The sequence below is a fragment of the Ictidomys tridecemlineatus genome, chromosome 7, assembly GCF_052094955.1.
Source record: "Ictidomys tridecemlineatus isolate mIctTri1 chromosome 7, mIctTri1.hap1, whole genome shotgun sequence".
Lineage (NCBI taxonomy): Eukaryota > Metazoa > Chordata > Mammalia > Rodentia > Sciuridae > Ictidomys > Ictidomys tridecemlineatus.
This window is the reverse complement of record NC_135483.1, coordinates 5,111,465-5,134,998: the sequence shown is the minus strand read 5'-3', so window position 1 is coordinate 5,134,998 and position 23,534 is coordinate 5,111,465. Positions and strand designations below refer to the sequence as shown.

Here is a 23,534-nt window from a genome sequence, read left to right as displayed (position 1 = left end):
GCCCTGACCCTAGTGAAATGGAATGTTTTGGAACGTGGTATTGAATACTGCGAACAGGTTTTCCACTCTGCATTTGATCAGTTCTTCAACTTCTTTGGTCCTGTTTACCCTGCAAGCCCCAGTTAAAAATCATTTCCCCAAATTCTTTCCTTCTGCCCCAAAGAACACATGTACTGTGCTGTTGCAATAAACAAAGTACCCCAAATGATCAGCTCACATTTTGATTTTTGTCTCTAGATGATGAGTGTATACTTTTCCATAATATTGATATCTTACTCCATCTGAGCTGCTACAACAAATTGCCTTAGAATTAGGACCTTATAGTCACCAGAAACATCGCTCACAGTTCAGGAGCTAGAAAGTTCAAAGCCAAGACACTGGAAGGTTCAGCGTCTGGCGAGGGCCTACTCTGTGTTCATGCATCTCTGTCTTCTCCCAACAACCTCACATGATGGAAGGAGCAAGAGAACTCTCCAGAGTCTCTCATAAGGGTACTAATCCCATTAATGAAGGATTGCCCTCATGCTTACCCATTCAGGAAAAGCCCTGGTACTATCACATTGGAGGATGGGATGTAATGTATAAAATTTGGGAGATAAAAATATTTCGTCTCTATCAGTTGGGATAAAATTTTACTGATTGCTTCATAATCTTCCTTTTCTTACTTAAAAGCATATGATTAAAATTTTTCTGATACCACCATTTATTCTATCACATAATTTTTACTAGTTATTTAATCTGTCTCCTTAATGTATACAATAATTCAGCAATATTGTTGGGCATAAATTTTTCAGTTTTATAAATGAAAAACTCTAAACTGAAGTTCTTTCTAGACAAATAGTTGTGTACATCTATGTTTATGTGCGTCTGTGTGTGCATGTGTGTGCATTTAGTATAGATTTTTGGAATAGAAATCACTAGGGAAAAAATAAGATCTATTTAAATTGTCCTCTTAATTCTGCCCATTTCCATTTCCCTCCAGTAGGGTATGAGATTAGCCGTAGCTCAGATTCTTAGCAACTGAGCTTTAGAACTTGCAATCTTTTATAAATAGATAATTTTTTGGTTTCTTCTTTCCTGGAACATACTTACTTACTTTCAATGCATTGGTGTTAATTAAATTAATTTGGCTCCGACTCTAGCTTATGAGTTCCTTAGGGGCAGAAATCACAAGACTGGCACATTTGGTAACCCAGCACCTTGCAGAATACCTGCTTCATACAGATGCCCAGGAAGGTTTGCAAAGGAATACGCAGCGAGTGAGTTCTGGAGAATTCAGCCCTTTTACCAAGGTGGGATAAAAGTGATTGCAAAGATGTGATGCTTGGGTTGACCTCCCACTGCTCCAAGTTCTACATTTTGAGCCAAAGACTTGCTGGGGAGTGGCGTTCTAACTGAACTGTCACCTTATGTCAGCCTGTGGAACAACTCCAGCCTCCTCTTCATATCATGTGCACAAATCTCCTTTTTCTGAGAGAAGAACCTAGAAATTGACAGAATGTAGAGACACATGATCCACAGTGTTTCAGCTTCAAAATATGGGGATTTATACCTCCTTGGAGTCAGGCCATCTCCGTGTGCAGGTGTGTGTTGATACGCATTTCCCCTGCCGCTTCGATCCCTTCATCAATCGTGGCTTAGATACTGTGCCTCCCTCCAGGGCACTTTGCCCCAAGGGCATATTGATGTACTTCATTTCACTCACCTCAACTCTTCAAATGTGACTCAAAGTATTCTACAATACTTTGAGCATGGAAACTGCGCTCCATGTTCCCAGCCCCTGCCAGCATAATTAATTCATCAATGCACCCATTTATTATAAAAATAGCTAACATTTCTGGAATATTTACCATCTGCCATGCATTACACTAACTGCCTGACATATGGCACATTATTTAACCCTCACAAGAGTGCTATCAGGTAGATGCTATTATTATCTCCACTGTATGCTGAAGAAACTGTCACAAAGAAGCTAAGGATCCTTCTTGAGGCTACAGTGTGGGGAGGCAGAAGAACCAGGGCCAGAAGCAGGAAGGATAGACTCCAGAACCCATGCTTTATTTTTTATTTATTTGGTGGGGGGTGGGGAGTACTAGGGATTAAGCAGGGGTGCTCTACCATTGAGCCACAATTCCTATTTCTTTTTATTTGTTTATTTAATTTTATTTTGAGACAGAGCCTGGCTTAGTGTCTCATTAAGTTCCCCAGCTGGCCTTGAATTTGTGACCCTCCTGCCTCAGCCTCCCAAGTCACTGGGATTATAGGCATGCACCACCACTATGTTCTCACAGCCTAGATTTTTAAACATGGTACTAGCCAAAAGGTATTTTCTGAAATCTACAATGTGCAACCCTCTGAGCCAGATGAGACCTATGTTGTAGGAAGATAGTCTTCCCGACTAGAAATGTCTTACAGGAGATATCACAGTTAAACATCCTCATCCAAGGTCTTCTTTTCTGATCACAGTTGCAATATTTGGGTGAAATTTATTTCAAAATTTGCATATTATGTGAAAAAAACTTTCAAAATGTTTTAAAATTATCTGTGTATCAGATATTGGTCTCACATCACAACTCACTCTCATAGACTGTCACTGGTCTTTTTAGATGGTTCTTAATGGTCTCCAGTTTTTATCCTCTCAATTCTATTCTTCACACTGCTGTCTAAGTGACTTTTTAAAAATATAATCTCAACACTATTATATCCTAAAATGTTTCTGTGGCTTCAAAATCCACCAGTGGTTTCTCTTTCCTGCAGGATTAGTCTCCTTAGGAAGATGTATTTGGGGTCTGGCCAACATCCTCTTTAGTCATACAAACTTATTTTTCCATTAAAATCCTGTCATTTCATGGACTCTGGTACTTGTCCCCTGCTCCTATATGACACTATTTCCTGTTTTGAGTTTAATTAACTCCTGCCTTTATTTTAAGGTTCAGCAAATGGTCTACCTAAACCTGAAGGCAAACCCCTACATTGCTGGGTTGAGTAAGACCTTGCTCTTCCTCCCTCCTCTTCAACACCTCTGGGCTGCTGTGAGTCCCAGTGCCAATGTTATCATGGCACATGTGACACTGCCAAGGCTGTCACTTTTCTTATTTGTCTCTCGAAGAATCCGTGAGCTCTTGAGAAATGGGAGGAAATTTCTTGTCCCTGAACTCACATCTGCAGTTGTACAGTAGGACCCCAGATTCTATAGGCAATTGACAGACAGTGCCACCAGGTACCTTCCTCATTTAACGTCCTGTGACGGTTGTACTCTACCACCGCGAGTTTTCTCCCCGTTCATTTCCACATGGCTCCTGGAGAGCACTCCTTCACAGATCTGTCTCATTTCTCTATTTTAAACTTTTCCAGTGTTCCTTTGTTCATCCTCTTTTCTATCTTACGTTTCCACCATTTTTACTGTTCTTTCTCCCCACTCCCCTTTTTCTCATCCTCCCCCGCATGCTCGAGAAATCACAAATGTCATTTAGTATCTGAAAGGTCCTAGGTCTGCCCCAAAGCTGGAGACAGGAAAGTGCCCAAGGAGAGATTTCCTCCCCATCCTCAAGCTGTCCAGGGGAAACCCCAGGGGCAGGCATCGGCCATGCATTTTCCTGGTGAAAATAGCAGTAATAGGGTGACTGTGGAGTGCAGAGAGGGCCGTGACACAGTGCAGACAGCAGGGTCCCTGAAGGGGACACAGGAGGGTGCACTTTCCTGTCATAAACCAAGGCTCGCTGTTAGCAACACAAATGGAAGAAGTGGCATGCCAGGCCCGGGACGGGGCAGGAGCCGGGCAGAGAGTAACAGCAACGTTACCTGCACAGATGCCAAGGGAAGAAGTCGGAAAGGAAACGGGCAGCACCCGGAGGACTTGGACACAGCTAGAAGGTTTCCAGGTAATAATCAGTCATCGCTAGTACCATTCATGGAGCAGTTACTAAGTGTCAGATGTACTTCTAAATGATTTGTGAATGATCTTTAATTCTCCTGTCAACATTTTCAGATCTGAACCAGTTTAAAAAAAAAAAAAGATGGGTCTGTTAAGACAACAGCAAGATACCACTACCTCTCTACTAACTAGAACATCCCAAATCCAAAGCACCAGCACCACCAACCCTGGCAGGGGTGTGGGGCAGTCAAGCTCTCACCTGTTGCTTGTGGGAGTTTAAAATGGTGTGGATACTTTGGAAGACATATTAGCAGGGTTCTTTTCTTTCTTTTTTATAAAACTAAACAGATTCTTACCAGGTGATTCAGAACCGTGTTCCTGAGTGTTTACCCAAAGGAGTTGGAAATGTATATTCACACAAAACCTCCAAACAGAGGTGTCGGGCCACTCACTTATAATTCCCCAAACTTGGAATCCACCAAGCAGCCCTTCAGCAGGTGAGAGGATAAACTGAGGTACATCCAGACAATGAGATATTACTTGGTACCAAAAGGAAGTGAGCTCTCGAGCTGTGAAACCATCTGGAGGAAATGCAAGTGTTTTGCTAAGTGAGTGCAGGCCACCTGAAAGGTTGGCCTCTTGCAGTGCAGGCACACTGCAAGAGGCCAACCAGAGGACATTCTTGGAAAAGCAGAGAATTCTGGAGACAGTAAAATGGTGAGCGGTTGTCAGGAGTCAGAGGGAAGGAAAGTGTGAGCAGGCATAGCACAGACTTGCAGGGCAGGGGAAGCGTGTGTGGGCACTGTCATGTGGGTGCATCCTGCACTTTCTTCAGTTCATAGAATGTCCAACTCCAAGAGTGACCCTTAGATACGCTACAGACATTGGTTACAGCAATGCACAAATTTATGTTTGTCAATCACAACAGAAGTTCCAGTCTGGTGTGGGGTTTTAATGGTATGTGAGGTTATGTGCACTTGGGAGCAGTGAAAATTTCCATACCAAGCACTCAAAGTTGCTATGAACCTACAGCTAATAGAACAAGCGAAGTCTATTTTAAAAAGAAGAACAAGAAAGGAAAAGGAATGGGAAGGGTGATACCTTGAAAGGATGAGTATTGTCCAAGTCATTTTGAAATAAGTAATGCCCTCCTGAGCACTGTGGCTACAGAGACCTTGTTCACAGTCACTCTGCAGGGTATCACTTCACCAGCCAGCTCAGACCTGGGCAGGGAGGCATTGAGGAGGACTCCATAATGTGGCAAACCAGAGGTAGGTTCACACAGTATCATGAACCTTAAAGAGGTATCAATTTCAGCCTGAGATGAATGATAGGAGCAGAGAACAGCAAGGATGGAAGCCACCTATGGGCGTGAGTCCCAGTTTAGAGTTAGCCAGTGTCTAAGAGAAAGAAAGACCCTGCCATCATGACCAGAGGCCTTGACTGAACATTAGCATGAGACCAGCGGTTAACAAACACGTTGGGTTCTTGGGCCTGACATAGCAAATAAGCAAAACTTTACAGTTTTAAGCAACAGGAATCCATTCTTCTATGAATCTAGAAGCGACCAGTCCCACATTAATGTTTTAGCCCGGCCTTGCTCCCTCCCAAGTCTAATGAGGAGAGTCTTCCATGCCTCCTCCCAGCTTCTCAGGGCTCCCATCAACGCTGTGTTCTGCTTGTCTTTGTAGACGTAGCACTCCAGTCTCTGCCTTTGTGTTCAAATGTGCTCCTTCTCTGTCTAGACATCTCTGTGTGTCATTCCTCTTCTTATAAGAACAACAGTAATTGGATCTAGGGCATAGTCTAATTCAGTATAACCTTAACTTAAACAGTTGCAAAGGCAAAGATTCAGTTTCTAGAGTCACATTATGAGACTCTAAGAGAATATTAATTTTTAAGGACACTAATTAACCTACAATCTGGTCCCCCCCAAATTTATATCCATCCCATGTGAAAAATGCATTCACCTCCTTCCAATGTCACCAAAACCTTTAACTTACAGCAGCATTAACTGTAAATTCAAAATCTCATTTAAATTTCATCAACTCCTAGGCATCAAATGTCACCAAAATCATTCTAGTGAGTGAGATGCTAGGTACAATGGGAAAATTCCTTTCTTTGTGTGGATCATAAAATTAGAAGGCAGGTTGTATGCTTCCAAAACACAAGGATAGGTCACCAAAGGACAGAATTCTGTTTCCAAAAAATGATAAAATTAAAGTAAAAAAGGAGTCACTCATTCAAAACAAACTTCAAGTCCAGCAGGGCAACAACCATGTGATATGATTCTTAGAAAACCCACAACTTTTTAAAGAGTGTTTAATCAAGGAAAGCACCAGTGGCTTGGACAAATAGGACTGATATATTTCAAAATTTAAAAAAAGACCCCCCGCTGCCAACTCTTCTTAGGAAGGAAATGGGATGTTTTGGAAAAGGGGGGCCAAAGGGAAGAGCCAATTGTCCAGAAGGTAGAACTCGGAGCCCAAATAGAGGGGCTGAGAGCCAATACTAACATGGAGCAGGAGACCTGTCCATTGGAGCAGACCCAGGGCTTCATAAGGAAAGGGTTCCGCCCTCAGAGAAGGGAGTGTGACAGCACGGGCCCCAGTGGATTTGAGAACAGAGATGGACCTGTGACTGCCATGTGCTTCCTGCTCCCACTGTTCTCATAGGAGCATCTGCATTTTATCCCTTCTCCCATTCTACTTTGAGAGTGGGCACATAATTTGTACTTTATTTAGCAGGTGTCTGGATCACAGAAAGGATCAACACAGATGCCTCATCCCAGTCAACCATGCAGACCATAAGACCCTGAATTTCTAGCCACCTGGCCCAATCAGGATGTGTTTTGAGGGTCCTGACCCTTAGAGAAGCTTAGGTTTAATATCAGGAAATGAATACAGTGGAATCATAAGATAGAAGGTCTACAAAATTTACAATTCCTCTATGTACCCTGGGAGCACATTTCATGTGAATTGTCACCTGCAAGGTGACATGTGGCTCCTCCAGTGGAAAGGCAGGATCTCTGTCTTCCTTCCCTTGGACCTGGCCTGACCTTTGGATTTGTTTAATAGAATCGTGGCAGGAGTGTCATGGTTGGTGTGCTGAATCTGGGCCTCAGGGCTGTGGCTGCCTCTGGGCTAGCTCCTTTGCTGCCCAGTGAACGTGAACAAGTCTGAGCCAACTTTCTAGAGGAGCCACATGGAGGAGAACATAGATGTCCCACCTCAGAGCCTGCATCCACCACAAAACCATCAGGGACAAAGCTGCCTCAGTTTAGTCCCCAGAAAGCTACAGAAAAATAAGTGATCACAAGCTAGACCAGGAAGCAATCTGCCAAGAAGCTGCACCCAGCCCAAATTTCTAGAATGATTTTAAGCAAATTAAATGTCTATTATTCTGAGATAATAAATTTTAGGGTGAACACTAAGATATTTTTTTAAAAAAAATCCAAGGAAAGTGAATAATTAGGAAAAAACTCTAGGGGAGTTTGTTATTTGCAGGACTTTAAAGCTATCCTATGTAGACCTTTTATACTGGAAAAGATTAATATCAATTCCCTAGGACTTTTATAATTTATTCTACATACGAACATAATGTAAAAGTGATATGTACCTGCATACCAAAACTTCTAGAAATCTAATTTTTACACTAGTAATTTGTTTTTATACTTATTAGATTTAAGATCACAATTATGGGAAGAGTAGTGGGTCGTTGTGAGCACATTGCTTGTGTATTGTTGCCATGCCTGTTTTCACATGGTGAAAGGTTGTGTATGAACGAAATGTTGGCAGTATTTTGTGTAGAACAAAAGAAATTCAAAGAAATAGCTAGTTACTAAGTAACTGCATCAGCTGTGAGTAGTGCAGATGGTTCAGCTCTAGGCTGCCCCTGATGGGCAATAGCTGAGTGAGCTAGTCCTGCCTCAAGAGGGTGGAGCAGGGGCCATCCACTTTCTGGGAGGGGCACCACACAGAAATGGATTATGTCACTATGTCACCTCTGGGGAAAACAGCCATCAAGATGGGCACTGGTTTCCTTCTCATGTACAACAGGCCCAGGGGCAGGCAGTGGACAGGAGGGACCCAGGCTCCCCCGAGCCCTGCCATCTGAGAGGGCAGGTGCAGGCCAAGCTATCTTATCCCAGATCTGCGTAAGCGTCAGGAGAAAGGGGAGGAGCAGATGGATGCTCCAGTCCTTCTAGGTAGACTGCAGAACACCTGCAGGGCTCTGTGCCCAGTGCACAGGCCAGAACCTACACAGGCAGCCCTGTCTGACTGACCATGAACAGCACTTGGTGCAAAGAGTTCCGATGAAGCTGGGGTCTCCTTCTGAGGGGAGAGCACAGGTCAGGAGTGGGTAAGAGGGAGAGGAGCAGAAGTAGGAGAGCACGGCCACTGAGCCTCCTCCACACCTGGCCTTTCACTTACACACAAGTGTGTTGAGTGCACCCTCCTCCTAAGAGGGAGCACGTGAGCCCCCATCCGTGAACTGGGAAGATTTTTACCAGAATAAAAGTTTCAAGTAAAATAAAAGTGGACGTCATAAACCCCACAATAAATAATAAAATAAAATAATAATAAAAACAGCTGCTGTTTTTATTTTTAAAAAATTATATTTAATTTATACAGTCATGAAACCAAAGATGTTTAATGAATTAGTTTCAATTTTTCCTTCAACTTTTAAAGGTGAGTATATCATCCCCATTTCAAAATTTAAAAAAAAAATGAAGATTTGTAGAAAATGAGTAACTTACTCATGACCCTGAAACCTAGTCACTGGCCACCCAGGCTTGTCCCCTAAATACGTGTTAGATTTCAAATATCTGTGAAAAGAAAATAGTGTGAGGGGAACTGGAATCGCTTCCTTGTCAGACACACTTGGAGTCCATGCCCTCCTAAGCTGCAGCAGCGATGGAGTCAGGGCAAGCTTCCAAAACACCTCTCCCTGGGAAGAGGATGCTCTATTTTTGTAAAAGACATTTGAAGAAGATAATATGCATTCTGTTTTTTAACCCAAAACTTCTATTCAGAACACAGATCAGCAGCCTCTGCATACGCTTTTGTTTGGAATAAAAGAAAGGAAGAAAGAAAAAAAAAGGCTTGGATTTCTACCATGCATCTGTTCACCTTGAACACATTGATGATGTGTTCAAACTGACCCAGTCAGAGCTCATCTTTGGATTCTACAGCCATCTACTCCCATGAAGGAAGCCAGGTCTGGGATGATAATGCCCAGAGATACAAGTTTCCTCAGCCTTTTTGAAGAAGGAGTAAAATGCGGTCCATGTGTCATAACTGCTTAAACTCATGATTCTCTGGCCTAACTCTGGTCAGCAGGGATCCCTGAAAACCAGAAGAGCCCACTACACTGTGCGTGAATACTTTACCAAGGAGATCCTGTCCACCTGATTGTGTGTCTCTGTGATTCACTGGAAGAACCCCACAAAAATTGCACAAATCCAGCTTTCTCATATAAAACAAGGGACTTGGAGTTAAGAAGAACTATGAAGTCTTTTTAAGGTCACAGCCACAAAGTGACAGACTCTAGACAATTCAGTTTCTGGATGTCTCAGATTAGGACTCAGTTGGCTGAATACAAAGGGGGCAAAGTCCACCTGTGACCACTGACCAGCTATGGGGGTTTCTCCAGCATCTAGAAAGTAGGGCATCCGTCATGTTTTACTAAATCTGCGGCTCCTAGGCTACCACAAGCCTTTGGTAAGTGGAAAAGGACTGTTAGGTAAATTATTTGTTATAGAAATATTGGTTTTTTTCTTCTAAATATTTTGAATATTAGTTTCCTTATCTCTAATATAAGGATAGTGACTCTAACCTACAGATTTACAATATTGATTAAATAGATCACATTCCTAATGTATACTGACTAAAGAACAGTGATCCTATAATAAATGTTTATTTCACACCAGTCCACCAAGAATCTGTATCATTTTTTAAAATTTTTTTATTAGTTGCTCAAAACATTACAATGATCTTGACATATCATACATTTGATTCAAATGGGGTACGTAATCTTATTTTTCCACGTGTACAGATTGGGGGATCACCTTGGTCATACAGCCACGTTTATACATAGAAGAACCTGTATCATTTGATCACTCTGCATCTTCCTATCTGCATGGAATTTTCATTTATAATTTCTGTTTGACATGAAACTGGGGTCAGTTAGATTTTATGCCAACAGGTTTTCTACCTTGGTCTGATCTGTTAATAGTGATTCCATCAAGTCAAAGAAGGAACGTGAACGGCCATGGGCTTTACCTACAGAAGGCAAGGTTACAGTTGTGACTGCTGAGGGTTACTTCCACGCCTAAGTTCATTAAACTCTTTAAAGTCTAAAGGCCAACAGTGATTTATTCCACTGACAGCAAACACAGTAGCGATCTCTTAAAGCAAACCTTCTGTCTTGGCATATGGCGAGACTGATAGTTAATGGCGCTAATTTCACAAGGCAGTGAGCTGCCTACCTGCATCTCCTTGTAAGAGGAAGCCTGATATTAAACAAAATAAGATGTTTCTAAGGCCCTCCATCTGGGTGAGGGGGACAGAAAGAGAGATTGAGGCAAGAGACTCAATTAAGGGACTTGGAGTTAAGAAGAGCTATGAAGTCCTTTCAAGTTTTTATATGTCAACTGGCCTAAAGAAAGTCCCTCCTGAGTATAGGAGAGAGTTTCAGGAAGAAGGTCACATCTCAATCAGGAAATTGAATCAACTCCCACCAATGGAGGTGAGCATCCTCCAATCCACTGAGGACCAGACGGAACAATAAGGGTTGAGGAGGGTCCATTTGCTCTCACTGTTTGGTCTGGAACATTTGTTTTCCAGTTGTCCAGTCCTTCTGAAGAGGACTGGGATGGTGTCCTCAGCTCCCGTCTGGTTCTCAGGCCTTTGGACTCTGGAATTCCCCTTCTCCAGCTTGCAGACAGCAGAATCTGGGACTTCTCAATCTCTGGAACTGCAAGACCCAGTTCCCATTCTCTGTCTCTCTCTTTCTCTCCCCTCCCTCAATACACTTATAGCAACCAAAACACTACAGAGCTTATGCTTTAAATGCATGAACACATTTATCCCAGGCTTCAATCATGGCTTTGCATCAGCTGGTTAAAAAAAAAAAAGCAGAAAAAGAAAAAAGATAGCACTGAGATAATTCATGTGAGCACATCTGGACAGCAGTGTGAGGAGAGAGCAGGTGTACTGAGACGAAGATGTACAGCCAGATGTGGGTATTGACCTCATTCCCCAGTGGGGCAGCCCGGCTTGACTTCTGTCACCTTGCTGTGTGTTCTGGCCTGGGGTGATCTTGACCAAAGGCATCACTCAAGAATAACCCAGCTTTGAGCAGAGGTATCTTCCTGCTGTGTGAGCAAATAGAGGTTATCTGAAGGCCTCCTGTCACAAATATCCAAGTCGTTCTTTTTGAAACATCAATGGAGCAAAATCCATTAATTTTTTATTGTTGTTGTTATCTTGCTGGGAAATAAATTATTCCATTTCTCTTCTATCAAGTGTCCTCATCTTTATCCACAAGATGAAGGTTTTCTTCCCTCTTTCCACCCTGCCTCTCACCTTCATCCTCCACCTCTTCCTCCTCCTCCCAACTCTCTCCTCCTTTACTCTTTTTCCCCCTCCTTTTCCTGTTCCTCCTTTTCCTTTTCTGCCTTCTCCATCTTCTCCTCCTCTCCTTTGGTTCACTGACACACCCTCCTTTCCTCTCCTCTCTTCTCCTTCCCCTCCCTTATCATTCAGTAAGTGGCCTAGTTGTGATATTGCACACAAGGAATATAAAAATGAGTAAGAAAAGAATTTCCCAATATTTTGGAATTTTATATTTACTGATAAAAACTTAAAACAGGAAACTGGATTAATAGCACAGTATATGAGAACAAAGGTAGAGTGAGATCAGGAATATCAGGGTAAAAGGCAACTAAAATAGGGTGGTCTAGGAGGAATTCTCTCTAGAAGTAACATGGGAGCAGAGACTCAAGCAGGAAAGAACAGGCCAGGGAAAGATGAAGGAAATGGCATTTGCAGGCAGAGAGGTGGCAATAATTTCCCTTAAGCAAGAAAGATAAAAACATTGAGTAAGTTGAAAAGTTCAGAGAAAAATAAGCAATGGAGGTAATAATGGAGAATATGTTCATTAAGGAATAGACTGGGAGCCAATCATGAAGAAATTTAGGGTTCTTAGATCAGAGGAAAACACCTCATGGGTGGTACAATAGGAAGGCACTGGAGTGAGGAGGAGGCAGCAGAGAAGTGGCCGCCATCTTGCTCAGTGGTATCTCTCCTACTGCTGCTTGGTACAGTACGTACCTGGAGACAAGGGTGGAAACAGGAAGATGGGCTGGGAAAATGCTACAGTATTCCAGCAGAAGATGACCGTGGTGTAGAAAAGCTGATATTAATAAGAAAAGATGAACAGGATATTTCTAGAACTTTCTGTGGACTTGGATGAGGGAGCAAGAGAAAAAGTGACTCATCTTATTTACTGTGGCTCTTTTCACTTCAAGAAATTTCCAAAGCATTGTTAAGAATCCTTAGAAAAAACAGCAGCTGCCTCCAACATGTAACTTTGAGATCATAATAAGATGGTATCTACATGCATGAGTATATCACGATGAATTTCACTTTTATGTTTATAAAGTACCAATTTAAAAAAAAACTGAGTCAATAGAAGGAAGATCATTAGATTAGAAGAAGGAGAGCAGGGGCAGAAGGAAGGGAGGGAAAGTGGAAATCCTGGGAATTGAAATGGAGCAAATTTTATTGCATACACACCTGAATCTGTCAAAATGAACCCTGTTACTATGTATCAATATAATGTACTTATGAAAATATTACAAGGCATTGGTGCTGTGACTTTGTTTGGCATCTCTATCTAGAACTTCATTATCTTCTCCAGCAGCCATTGAGGTATTAACCCCAAAGTTGTTTTGTTACTGACCTTTGCATCAGAAGGAAGGAAAGAGTATAAGAGAGGGTATCATAGGAGGAAATCCAGGAGAAATGATAAAATTGAGTGTCTCATTGTTCTTCTAGTAGGAGAGGGGCTGGGCTGAAAAGGAGCTCACTCTCTGTGGGGAGATGTGTTTAATGCTTTAGTAATCCGTAGCTCTAGATAACAGATTTTAACATGCAGTGGGGACAGTGCAACTGAAAAACCATGGAAACACAGACCACAGGCGCTGAGGAAGCCCAGGAATGTGAAGGGATGTGGGCACTGATGTCCTTTTGGAGGAGGACATGAGGAACATCTGCACTCAGACGGCGGGTCCCCAGAGGGACAACAGGAGGACAGTGTCACAAGGTCTGGCAGGTGCTTACCTCAAGAACTCCATTCGTGAGTTCCCCTACCACTTATGCACAGTAACTCTTTCTTGAATAAATTAATGCATGAATTTGCATCTAGATTTAAACTGAGTCACCAGGCAGGCTTTTAGAAGTAGCACTGACATGTTCCTTTCTTCTCCCCTCTTTTAACCTGGCAGATTCTATTAACAAACCATATTCAGCCCAGTCCATTGTCTCATGTGTTAGATTCTAAGTCTATGGCAGCAGAATACCACAGAGTGACTCTTTCATTTTGGTGCTATGGATTTAACAATAGGCATTTATTTTCTTAGTTCTAGAAAATGGAAGTCCAAGTTCAAGGTCAAGGTCTCTGCTTACTTGGTTTCTCTTCAGGTCATTACCATTGGCTCACAGATAGCAGCCCTCCTCTTGTCCCATTGTGGCCTTTCTCCTGAGTACCATTTCTCTTCTTCAAAAGACTCTAGGCCTATTGGATTAATTCTGTACTCTTATGACCTCATGAAATCTTAATTGTCTTTTCAAAGGCTCAGTCTCTAAATACAGTCTCATGTGAACTTAGGACTTCAACCTGTGAATTTGGGGGAAACTAAATTTAGTCCATACATCTGTGCTTCACTTGTCTGGGGTTCTTTGCATTGCTTATTGACTAATTCAACCCAATGGTGGGGATTGTTAGTTGAACACCTATTTGTGCAAGGCACTTAGCATGCAGTTTTGCTAGGCCTCACTCAAAGGTAAGATATGATCTCACTATTCATATGAAGAATAAATTTTAATGGATGTTGTAATAGCTATGCCAGCTAGGTTTTCCAGATGCCATGTTCCCCAGACAGATGCCATGTTCACCTTAACACACACACCCTAAAAGGGGCAGCCTTCTATGCCCCTTGGATCTACTGTGAGCACAGACACTAGACTAAAGGCAGAGAGAACACAAGCAAAAGATCACTCAGAACTCTATCCTGGGGCTTAACTGGGACCTTTCTTAGTCCACTTGTGCTGCCAAAGCAGAACACCACAGACTGGGTGATCTTTGGACAACACAAATGCAGTGCTCTTGTGTCTGAGGGCGACAAGTCCAGTTGCCAACAGTTTTCAGGAGAAGGTTCCTTTCTGCTTTCAAGATGGCGCCTTGCTTCTGCTTCTTCCAGAGGGACTAATGGTGTGTCCTTCTATAAAGAAAGAGCAAGAAGGCAAAAGTGGCTCCATTCAACCTCCACTCCCTTTTAAATGTATTTTATTTCATTTTGGTGCTAGAATTTAACCTAGGGCCTGGCCCATGCTCAGTATGCACTTTACCATTGAGCTGTACCCCAAGTCCCATTCACAAGGTTCAATCCCATTTAGGAGAGTGGAGACCTCATGACAATTGCCTTCTCTCAGCCACACCTCCTAAAACCATTGCAATGGCATTAAGGAAGTTGAATTTTAGAGGGGACACATATTCAAACTAAATCAGGTCCTCCAGGCTACTGTAGAAAGTTGGAGTTGATTATATGGTCATGCTATGAAGGGGAAAAAATATTCTAAAAATTGTATTGTATATTACTTACTTTATAGGTAATGCAAATGAGTTTCAGAAAAGTAAGGAGAAAGTCTCCACGGTTTTATATACATATAAAATTTTTTGGTGCCTTGGGGCTCAAAAAGTGACTTAAATTTACATTTCTCTAAGATGCTTAATTTGTTTTTCTCGAGTCCTTGCCTCTGCTTTTAACAGGCTGTTTGAGGAAGAGTATTTCGAGGACATTTTAGAAGATTTTGAAAATGCCTCATAGAATCTAATGGAACACAAATATTATTGCCCATTGCTTACTGACCCGAACTGCATAATAAGCTCAAGTATTATTTCCTCACCTCATTACCACTTAATTGAATTAAAGCTAAATTTGTATTTATACTGTATAATTAGAAATTACAGGTAAGGGACAGGAACATTCTCATTAGTGGCCATCTGTTTGTAAAGTATCAATAGCAAAATTCCTAGGAATCCAATGGCAAATGCACACACACATAGAATACTAGTTCGAAAAGCAGAGCTGCTTGTGGTTTGGGAGAAATGATGACTCTGATTAACAGGTCACAGAGCTGGTTAATAATGGATCTGGTCTGGGATCCCATTTTTTCAGCCACCTTACTTGAAATTTATTTTCCTTTCTACAATTCTTCCCTCCCAAATGCCCACACAGGTCTATGTCCATTGGGTCATTCATAAATGATGGACAGCTAATCACGAAGCCAACTTTGAGAGTAAGCCAACCAAGTATCAAGAGACCAGACTCACTGCCAAGCTTTCTTTCTAGAGAGCAGTATTATGATTGATAATAAATTCCTCTGTTCTGCTTCTAGAAGAAACGAACCCTTTCTTCAGTGAGCACCAGGAACTGTGTATCCCCCACTCTCATTTTCCTCCCTTGACATTTTCTCAGCGTTTCTCATGTCACCTGCCATGACATTGCTATTGACACCCATGTGCATTGACTGTCGGCCAAGCAATGCCTATGCAGATGAGAACGCTGGAAACCCAAAGCAGTTGAATGGATCACCCAAGGAAATAGAGCCAGAATCCAACCCAGGGTACAGCTATGTGGAGAACTCACTTGTCAACAGGGATAAGTAGTCCAGGCACTGACAACACCATTGAGTGACAGGACAATGGGTATCCCCAGAGGTGAGTGAAGTTTTCAAGTTGTACATTCACTTGTGCCTACATATGCCCTCCATCATTTCATGGAAGTGTTCCAACATCCGCCATATGCAAGGCAGTGTTGGGTTTGGGAGATCTCATGACACAGTGTTCATGGAGTACTATTATGCTCGAAAGCCCCTGCCCTGCTTGTCACTAGCTGTGAGACTCTGGGTAAAAACACTTAATACATACAATGTAAACCTTCTTATCTGGAAAACAAAGACAGCATTTACTTCTTAGACTCACAGTGATGATTATAATATGCCGAAGATCTATCAAAGCACCAATAGGGTGAATATTTGAATGCAGGCTCACAGGCAGTCCCCGTGATAGGCGAATGCGTGAAAGATGGTTGGTATCATTCTGCAAGCAGCACAAAATAAAAGACTTGTTTTTTTATTCTCAAGAAATAGAATGTTGATAAGGAGTAAAGAGGTTTGTTGAGACTTCAACTGAATTCCATGGGGACATAAAGAGGTGTTTAGAGGGTCTGAATCAAGAGGGCTTCAAGAAGAATAAGGTCCCCAGCAAGACCTTGAAGGATAAGTAGAATGTGACAGGAAGGGAAGCTAGAAGTAGCGGGGAAAATGAATGGAATAAATGAAGGCATAGGAGTGACAGAAGGTAACTGGCAAGGATTGGATAAATTGGCAAGACTGATGGGGACAGAATATGCATCTCATAAAAGTTGGTGTTGACCCTAAATGGGAAGGTCAGGGACAGAGCAGAGGTTCTCCAAGGTAGCTTATGGAAAATTCGGCCCACCAGGCTTCTGGGAGGGAAACACTATTACATTCTTCATCCCCACCTCCTTTCCTTCCGCCCAGTGATGGCAGCTGGCTAGAGGTAAATTGTGTTTGGGGCTCTGCGTCTCGTTTTTATGATTTATTAGCTCAGTCTTTCAGCAGGCCGAGAATATTGAGTGTGCTGGATGGCACATACTCCGGGAATTTATGTTGCATAGCTAAACATCATGTCTGTCTATCTCTTCCCAGTAATCTCCGATAATACCCAAATGGGCTTTTTATTTTAAACATCTGGACAGCCTTATGGTAGCTGAGAATTAAGGCGCTGAGTGAAGAAAACAGCACAGCCATAAAGTCTGTCGGATAAACAAAGCTTTCTTCGGAACATTAACTCCGTTCCTGAGAAATCTTCTCTGTTCCTCAAAATGCACTTAGTAACTTTACATCTTCATCTCCAGGTACACTTTTCTCTTGCAAATACTCTCATGGCATTTAATGGAGCCATTAAGGTAGGAAACTATGAGATATTAGCATAAAAAGAACATTGCCAGGAAAAGAGATGCCCAAGGCCTTCTCCCCCACGCTCCCCCCCACCTTGGCACCGGCTTTGTTTTACTACAGCAGAGATCCCCATTGTGGGTGGTGGTAATTTTAGCTAGATAATAACTCGGTTGACACTGTCATAAATTGGCCTAAGGTATATAACTCAGAGAGGGGAGCAAGACTGGAATGGAGAATAATCAGGTAGTTTTACCTGTTTTTAATACAAAAGAGCCGTCCCATAGAGGCCGATGGGTTTCATCTTTATTCTCAGAGATCTCGGGGGTCCCCTCCTGCCCTCAGACGGTGGACCAGTGTGCACAGTCTTGGACACTCTGAGACTCTGCAAACGCCGTGCCATCTGCTGTAACCCCTCCCTGCCCTGCAGTTTTTGGCAAGCACAGCGTCCTGGCCCTCCCAGTTTCACTCCTATCTACTGCAGCACAATCCTCCTGAGCCCCACAGAGCAGCACTGGCCGCTGCCCTCTCTGCGCTGCTCTTACACAACCACACTTCTTACACTGGTGTAGAGGTGAGGTGTCCTCCAAAAGCTCATGTGTGAGACGTAAAATGATTTGATTATGAAAGATACGACCTAATCAGTGGATTAATCCAATGATGGATTAGCAGGGTGGTAACAGTAGGCAGGCAGGCAGTGGCTGGAGGACTTAGGACACTGGAGATGTGCCTTTGGGGTTTCTATTTTGTCCCTGGTGATGGAGAAGCTCTGTCTCTATGTCCTGGTTGCCATGTCCTGAGCTGCTTTCCTCCACCACATGCCCCTCCATGATGCTCTGCATCATCTTGGGCCCAGAGCTATGGGGTTGGCAGACTATGCACTGAAACTCTGAAACCATGAGCCAAAATGAACTTTTCCTCCTCAAAATTGCTCTTCTCAGGGATATTGGTCACTGAGGTGCAGAAACTGACTGAAACAACATATTATCTCAAAGTTTCTAAGGTTTGGGAATTCAGAACCACGGGGCTCCTCAAGTCCTCTGCCCTGGTCCCTCTAGGCTCTGATCCAGGGACCACCCTAGGCTGAGTTTGCTTCAGAGACTCACCAGAGCAAGGATCTGTATTCAGCCTTCCTCAGGTTGTTGGTAGAATTCATCTTGTAGCTGCAGGACTCAGGTTGGCTTTCTTCAAATAACAAGATGGAGACTCCAGAGAGAATCTGCAAAAATGATAGAGTTTTATATAACAAAGGGGACTCACAGGAGCACCTCTCCCAGAAACCTTTGCCCATTCTATTAATTAGAAGCAAATCCTAAGTCTTGTTTCTCTGGAGGCAATTATACAAAGGCCTGAATACTATGAAATGGGATCATGGAGGCCCCCACTGCTCTCCATCATAGTTTGTTTAGAAAGTTTCAAGCTCAAACAAACTGGTTTGTTTTAATATTTTTACTACTGATCATGATATTGTTAAACCCAATGTTGTTGCATAACTTACCTTTTAGGTATTAGAAATCTTTTGCTCAATATTTGTCTTAATCCTTGGGTCCTGTGAGGGCAGAGGTCATGTGAATCTGCTTAACCATATACCCAGAGTGCTTACCAAGGGCTTAACATATGGAAGATTCCAAATATTACGCGTAAATGAACAAATGAGTCATTAGTGGAGAGTGTTGCGGTGTGCTCGGTCCTTGGTAGGAGTCGCCCAGTGGGAAATCTGCCCTTTTTCCTAAAACAGTTTCCTTCCATGCTTTGTAAGCGTTGGTTTGAGAAACAACAAAGCCCAAGTTATCAGCCCCATGCCAGCTCTTACCTCCTGACTAAAACAGCATATTATTCCAGAGTTTCTGTGGGTGGGTTCAGGATACAATTCCTTCCTTCCTTCCTTCCTTCCTTCCTTCCTTCCTTCCTTCCTTCCTTCCTTCCTTCCTTCCTTCCTTCTTCTCTCTCTCTCTCTCTCTCTCTCTCTCTCTCTCTCTCTCTCTCTCTCTCTCTCTCTCTCTCCCCCCCCCCACTTTATTTCTTTCTTCATATATTTTCTTAAAGGAACATGGACAAGAGCACAACCGGGTTTTTCTGTTGTGCTTTGGTTTGGTTTGACTTTTTGCATTAGTTCAGTAGCCTGGAGTCATGTGAGATGTAAACCAGGCAGAAACGAAGGCGATTGCTGAAGCGCTACCAGCTCCCCACACCCTCCTGTGCCTCCCCTTGCCCAACGCCTTCCCCGACCCTCTACACCCTTCCAGCTCTGATTCTATTTCACCTACCTGGAGCATGGGTTTGGATTTTCCTAAGACCCACTGATTCCTTCCTGCCTTTTGCCCACCTCCCCTTGCTTATCCCTAAAACCTTGCTTCTGTCCTCTTGGTCAACTTTTACGTTCTCCCTCCCAGATGCGCCCATAAGTGAGCAGTTACATGTTCCGGGTACCACTGTGCAACTCCAGTGTGTCCTTCTGGCGATGGCCTCTTACAGCATGCTACTCCATCTGTTTCCAAGAAAAGAAAACTTGAAAGAGCCAGGAAAGGACTCTGCATTAGCTTTCTGTTCGGCCCATGTCCTCCAATCCAAAGCTCTTCTGGACAAGAGATGCAGTGACACCCTACACCTGTTCATGGGGACTTCAACCTATGAGTCAAGGCTCCTTGTCTCGGAAAGGGGTAAGAGCACCATTTCTTCCTCCCTTCAATCCTTGTTGGCTTCACTCTGTCGTCCCACAAATGGTAATGGATGGTCAGAAGAAAATCTGAGTAGAAATGTAGGACACAGAGTTCCTAGGCACAACATAGCTGTGGCTTCTGCTACCCCTCTCAGACTCCACATCCTTAGGTGGGGGCCTCTTCACTCCCTGAGGACAGGGGATGCTGAGGTGGTCAGGAGCTCAGTGCGTCCTCTCTGTGCCCTCCTTCCCCCTCATGCTCAGGTGGTGCCTTTGTAAGACAGGAGAGCACCTCCTGGGGACCCTCTCTGGGAGCTGCCTGACACCCAGGCCTTGGGGGAGCCAGGAAAGTTTTGGTCGTGCCAGGCAATGATGTAACCACAGTGTTGGTGAAAGAGATGCAAAGGACACGCAGGGGAACAGAGAGGTCATTAGCAAGTCTCCTGGCCTGCCCTGAGCTAGCGATGAACTTATAATGATCTAATTATATTTTTCTGCTTCCCTGAGCAATCTTGTACCCTAATATCCTCTTCTACGTATTGTTCTAGGGTTCATATTCGCTCTGTAATGCTTGATCTAACAGAATAACTCTGTTAACAGTAAGCTTTAGAATTTGTTTAATGAACACTCATAATGCTTATGATGAATTTGTAAATGCTTAAAAAGAGTAAGTCTGCATAACAATTGAAAGTTGGGTAGTATGGTGCCCATTACCCAGACAAGGACAGAAAGGTACAAAGAGGATTTCCTTCTATATAGTTAATCATCATATGCAAAGCAAAGTAGCAGCAACTAGCAGATCTACCCCAGAATAAACTTCACAGGTTATGAACCTGTGTCCATAGATCAAAATGTTTACTGAGGAGGCAACATGAAGCTGAAGATGGTGCACCCTCTACAACCATGGGGTACAGAAAGACAAGAGGTATTCTCTTTGGGGAGCTGTCTCCTCATCCTGCCCTCCTCTTCCTTCCTCAGAGACATGGCACTCCAACCCCATGCACCTCCAGGGTTTTCAAACATTGATGTCACTCAAGTTATCAGGGACCCAATGGTCATGTCCAATGACTGTTTTGCTGGTCTACTTGACCCCTCTGTTGGATTTGCCAGAGGGTGCTCTCTCCTTGGACCCGTGTGTGTGTGTGTGTGTGTGTGTGTGTGTGTGTGTTTGACTTCCTTTAGTTGTATTCTATTCTGGTTCATTTGTCTTCAAATTAATCTTGATTTCCTTCCTGATCCTTTCTTCACCCATTAAACCCAGCTTTTCTCCATAACGTTCTATCCATAGACTGACATTTCTCTTTTCTCGTACTGCTCACATTTTTTCCTTCACAAACTCTTCCACTGTCATTTAACCGTGTGCAGGGGGTGTCCTCTTGCTCTGGGTGACACCACTCTCCTGGTTCCTTTGCAACTCTCTGCTACACCCTCAGGACTCCTGTGTCAGCATTTCCTCTTCTTGCCCTGTTAGGCCTTTAATTGTTAGCATGACATACATCCTGTCTCAGCCCTCCTCAGACTAAATATTTTTCATATTTCATCCAGTCCCATAATCTTAACTCCATCTTTATGACTCTGTGTGATAAAGCTTTATAGTTTTATCTCCAGAACTCAATGCTCCCCTGAACTCTCTAATGCTGACCCGATTCCCTCTGATGTGGCTAGTTAAACTCTCAGACATGAAATTTCCAAAGCAGAATTTTCGATAGCCCCTCAAGTTTGTTGTTGGTGTACGTTTGTCCAAACTTATAGAAGGAACACCAGCCAAACCCCCCAAGGTAAACTGGGACCTTTGGCGATCATGACATAGACATATAGGGTCGTCACTGGAGATGCTGCTAAGGGGGGCAGCTATGCGTGTGTTGAGAATATGTAAAAACATCCCATACTTTCTTTCCAGTTTCCCTGTCAATCTATAATTGTTCTAAAAAATAAGGTCTATAGAATAAGTAATGGTGTTTTAGTCAGCTTTTTCACTGCTGTAACCAAAGACCTGAGAAGAAGAATTTTTAAAGAAGAAAAGCTTATTTGGGGGTTAATGGTTTCAGAGGTCTCAGTCCATAGACAGCCAGGGTGAGGCAGAAAAGTGGCTCAGGACATCACACCAGGGAGCAGAGAGAAAATAGACCACTCTGCTCAACCAGGACAAAATATGAACACCACAGGCAGCCCACGGTGACCCACCTCTCCAGCCACAGCCTACCTGCATTCATCCCTGGTAGGGGATGAATTAATTCCTGACTAATGTACTCATTAAGTTGACATTTTCATAATCAGGTCATTTCACCTCTGAACTTTCTTGCTGTGGCTCACACATGAGGTGTGAACACCTCACATCTAAACCATAATAAATGGAGAGGGAGAAAAAAACATATTACTTACAAGGTTTCTACATTTTATATGAAGCAGTATAATGTTAATATTAAGTAGATAATGAAGATTTTAAGCAAGTATACTATAATTTATAAAGCACCCACTTCAAAATAATGCAAAATGTCATTGCTACAAATATAACAGTTAAATTAAATTAAAATTTTGAAGAATAGTAAAATTACTCAAAAAAATTAAGTACAGAACATGAAGGCAAAAAATAGAGCAAAGTGAAATAAATAATAAAATAATAGACTTAAGTCTAGCCATATTAGCAGTAATATTAAACATAATGAACTAAACATTTTAACTAAAGGCAGAGATTAGCAGAACAAAGACAAGTGATGTCCACATTGATATAATTTATTTTGTAAATAAAAAACACAGCTTTATGGGAAAAGAGAAAATTCATATCAATCAAATATATGAAGTCTGAAGTGGCATGTTATTCATTAGGTAAAAAATGTCTGAAAGTCAGGTTGATTAACCAGTTGAAAAGGAAAGTTGGGGGGACTAGTAGAGGATATTTGCACCACATTTGGGGACAAATAAGGAAACTGAGACTTTCCAAGGTGAGTTTTGCTTAGGAACATGAAGCTGAGGACCATTTTCACCCCAAGTTACAAGCTTCAGGAGAGTGGAGCTTCCACCTCAGGGATCTTCACAGTGTTGGTGGCCGACAAGGTTCAGCATGGCCAACACACTGCACCATTGAATGGTGAATCCACGGTCAACTACAAATTCCCAGGCACAAGAGCCCTATGACACGTTGTGCAAATTTGCCACTCACAGCAAAATAAACATGAATGTTCGCATAGTTCTCAGGAACTTCTGTTTCCTTGGAATTACCCCACACCACACACACCATGGTTACTGCACACACTCCTTCTTTGCAGGTATCACACTGTGACCTCCAGGGCCACTCTTGATACACAGGATTAAATAATTTTGCAACTGAAAATGGGTAGAATTCATGAATTGAGTGTCTGAAACTGCAACACATATAAGCTCAATTGCTGTTTATGGGCAAAAATATCTAAAATTAATGTGAAACTTGGAAGAAACCATCTGGGAGAGATTATGCAAAGAGACAAAAAGAGATGAGGAAAGAGAGTTAGGAAATGAGATGTGCTCAGGAGAGAGTTTGGACAGATTCGGGTCCCTGATCTACCTGGTTCCTAAAACTCATCTATATTCCCATTTTTGGGTCACATGAAAACCCTGACTGCTTTTAAATGATTCTGAGTTTGTCTTAAGTTCATTTTTGTTGCATAGTATCTCATGTTTTTTTTAAAAAAAGATCTTAACAAGTATACTCATTTACCCCATAGAGATACTTCAAATTCTGAGTACCTCTCCCATT

At 42.6% G+C, this 23,534-nt stretch overlaps 1 long non-coding RNA gene across 1 annotated transcript in view; it reads right to left on the bottom strand.

The window, feature by feature from the left end:
• Nucleotides 1-9,844: 9,844 nt before the first annotated feature.
• Nucleotides 9,845-23,534, bottom strand: part of LOC120892876 (uncharacterized) — a 64,964-nt gene continuing 51,274 nt past the window's right edge. Inside the window, exons 4-5 of the long non-coding RNA XR_013423755.1 lie at nt 18,249-18,361; nt 9,845-11,252 (exon numbers count right to left, since the gene is read on the bottom strand). This is a non-coding gene — a long non-coding RNA (uncharacterized LOC120892876). The remainder of the gene's footprint in view (nt 11,253-18,248; nt 18,362-23,534) is intronic.